Here is a 3,769-nt window from a genome sequence, read left to right as displayed (position 1 = left end):
AAATGTACAAATGTGCTTGACATAATGGATGGATGGATGGATTGTGATAAGAAATGTGATTGTTAAAAAGGAGAAAAAGCAAGCAAGTCCTGGCTAACCTGGTCTCTATCTTTGGCTAAAAGAGAACCAGGCTCTCCTGAGCCCAGTGACAACCAGCAGCAGTGCCAATGACTAACTTGGAAGACTGATACTAAGTAAGGTCAGCAGGAGGGTGGGGAACATATGTTCTCCACATTGTTAGCTGGAATACACATGGGCGTACTTTCTGCTGGGAAATTTGGCAGGAAGGACTAAAATGTTAAGTGTGCCTACTCACTGGAAGTAGCCCAACAAAAACACTTGCACAAATGGGCAGAGATCTGACTCTTGTACAGATTATAAAACTTTGGTGTTGGAGAAGAGCCTCAAGAACGTCTGGTCCATCCCCTTGAAGGAGGGGACCTCACTTTGTCAAGAGCGGAGCAAAGGGAGAAGACCATCCACTTGAGGTTATACAACGTTGAGACAAGGCTGTGACAAACCAATGGGCCCTCACAGGAATGGAAGGAGAACCTTGCTGGAAAATCAAGTTAAGACCAGAGGAAGGAAGCGCCTACATTTTGGAGGAGACACTGATAGCTCTGTTGGCGACCATGGGAAGAAGTAACCTCACATCAGCAAGGGACACTAAACGGTGATTGTAGGGAAACTAGGGGGGCAGTGGACCAGATTTTAGGTTCCTGGGTCGACACTATGTACAAGTATATTTCTACCCAACCCTCAGTGAACCACGCCATGGACTAAGCTCTATTATGACCTTGGAAGCTGACCTTGCAGGAGTCCAGGGACTAACTACACTGGAAGCACTTAACAGAGAGACCTGGCTGAATGAACTGAGCCCTGCTTCAAAGCTGCCTGCACTCTTGGTTTGAGGACTGGGGTACTCAGCTGCGAGAGGAAGCAGAGCGCCCCGGACCTGTGGAAGTGGCAGTCATTGATTGGACCTTGGGGGGAACCCCTGATTCGGTGGATGTCCAATGGAAAGGGATCCAGAATCACTATGTATTTAGTACCTTGATTGCCACCTCGCCCCTCGTCCCCACCCACCCTTGCGGTGATATGACAGGTTTTGATCTGTTGGGCAGGGATCCACATTTGTAAGAATTGATCCAGGAAGTTTTCCTCTGGCACCAATCCCCCAGCTTTGGTTAAACAGAGCTCAATCCAATGAGAGATTGAACTGAGTAGGGCAACAACTCATGGGTTTTGGCTCAGGGTGAAACTGTACTTACATAGACTCCTCATACCGACAGTGTCCAGAGTGCTGTCCCTGGAAAAATTGTTGATGCAGGGGGATGATTGACAATGTTTTGCTTTTTGTTTCTATGGAATTTTGTTTTCCTGCCTTTTGCTTGTTTGGTTTGGGTTTGGTTTGCCTGTTTGCTGGTTGGTTTGTTGGTGTAGTTGGTCTTATGGGGTTTTGATTTTGTCCTAATATGACCACCAAAGTAAACCTGAGTCATGCATATCCCATGGACAAGCAGATGGATAATGGGCTCCCACTTAACTCTAGCCCCATACAAGAACAGTTAGTTCTTATAACATGGCCCTGCTCGATACTCATCTGCATGAATGATCACTGAAGATAAAGATGCTACTGCAAAGTGTGGTGAATTAAGAGATGGTGCCTGGCTATCAGTTGGTGGAATAGTGTCTGAGGTCTTAGAGGCTTGTATTCAAATAAGCAGCCATCTAAGTGAGGAGTCAACTAAGTCCTCATGGAAGAAGCACACGAGCCTGTGTGATCCTAAGATGACAATAACAATATCTAAATATGATGAAAAGGAAAAGTATCAGAGCTTAAATTGTGAACCCCCAATTTTTAGACGGCTATGGAGGACAGTGGGAGCCCCAAACCCATCTGCAGAGTGTCTAGTCAGATTAAGCCTCTGGCAGATCTACTCTAGCTATAGGCAAGGGTGTCGAAAAGCTTTATTATCAGATGAAGATCATTTTAAACTTGATTATGCAGGATCAAACTTGATAGTAGGTCAGTTGACCTCCCTCTTGACCTGAATTTGTTCTAGACACAAATATTTCTTGCTTGTTCTATGACAAAAATTTCTTCCCTGACTTTTAAAATATTGATGGTGGGCTTTTCTTTCTTACTCGTTATTTGTATTTTTATCTTTATATTATTATTATTATATCCTTACCACATTATTTTGCTTTAAAAATGTTTCTATTTGTGAAGCACAGGAGGAGATAATGCACAGAGATAATAACTGAAGCAATGGTTTATGGGGGATGTAGGGGTGGTGGTGGGAGGTAGGGTGAGGGGATTTGGGGAGCAAACAATGAATTTGGGAGAAAGGAGAGAACACCTGAACTGATTGTGATTATTCAACTCATTTAAAAAGTGATTTAACCACGGACATATGTGATATGTGAATACTATATCAAGAAAACCACGGGAAAAACCCCAAAACTTGACCAATAGTTATCACAGGTGAAGGAGAAAGAGTTGTTGCATGGGAGGCATTGAGTTTATGTCAATGGCGGTAGAATAATTTGGGAAAGGATATCAATAGTGGCTGTACAGCACGACGATTATAATCATTGACACTGAATTATACACATAGGAGTTGTGGAATTGGAAGATGTTCTGTTGTGTATATTTTTGCCACAATTAGAAAAATAAATTACATGAATAACAATGACCACAAGGAAGAAGAAAAAGTTGTAGAATTGAATATGATGACAATTGTACAACTTTTCTTGATATGATTGAATTACTGAATTATATGATGTGTGTATAAAGTACTAGTAAAACTGTTAACAAAAAAAAAAAGACCTGATAGGTTGCTAGACCAAAGCACATAATTGAAGCCTATGTCCACATGCTTCCCACAGACTGGAGTTTTTGATGCTTAGTAGAGCTAGTTGCTGGAATAGCAAGAGGTTGGTGAATAAATCTTTGATTGATTGAAAAAAAAACACCCCTCTGATCCAATCTTTGAGACTCATCCCAATGAAAGATGCCCTGGACCATATCCCACTGACACCCACTGCCTGAGCTCTGTGCACCTGTGGTAAGCTGTCATGAAATGTAGTAGTCCAGAGACCCTTCAAACCATCAATAGGAACTTGTGTAAATCTTGGAAACCCACTCTCCACAGTGCCCAATAGTACTCCGTTTGGAACGCTTACAAAGAAGATGGAAGGACTACACAAAATCACTGTCCCCAAAGAATCAGTCCATGCTCAGCCATCTCCAGAGGTCTCCTGTCATCAAGAGTGATGACCCTGCTTCTTCTTTGTTGAATTAGAGCATCCTTCAATAATTAAGGTTTTACAACAGGCCCAGACTGAATAATTAACAGGTTTAAAAGTAAGTTTTAACGATGTTGCATCCTGGGTCCCAAACTAAATCTCAACAGATCAAATCCCAACTATGTTACATGTACAGTGTTTGTTTAACAGCAGGCTAACAATTTCACCACCACAAAATTTTATAGTTGGTGATGAAAATGTATGTTTATCTGATTATTAAAAGGTTGACCTTCTTTTCATACTTTGTGATCATTCATACTATTTTTAAAAATTAACCTGTTTAAATATATTTCTGATTTTTCAATGAGTTTTTCCCCAATATTGATTTATATCAACACTTTTGTATATTAAAAATTTAATTTTGTCTCTTTTGTGTGCAAAGATATTTTTGTTTGATCTTTTTCTCCATTTAAACACACACACACACACACACACACACACACACACACACACACAC

This window comes from Echinops telfairi, unplaced genomic scaffold, assembly GCF_000313985.2.
Source record: "Echinops telfairi isolate 266 unplaced genomic scaffold, ASM31398v2 ScPeMD7_5592;HRSCAF=6446, whole genome shotgun sequence".
Taxonomy (NCBI): domain Eukaryota; kingdom Metazoa; phylum Chordata; class Mammalia; order Afrosoricida; family Tenrecidae; genus Echinops; species Echinops telfairi.
Note: the sequence above shows the minus strand (reverse complement) of the source record.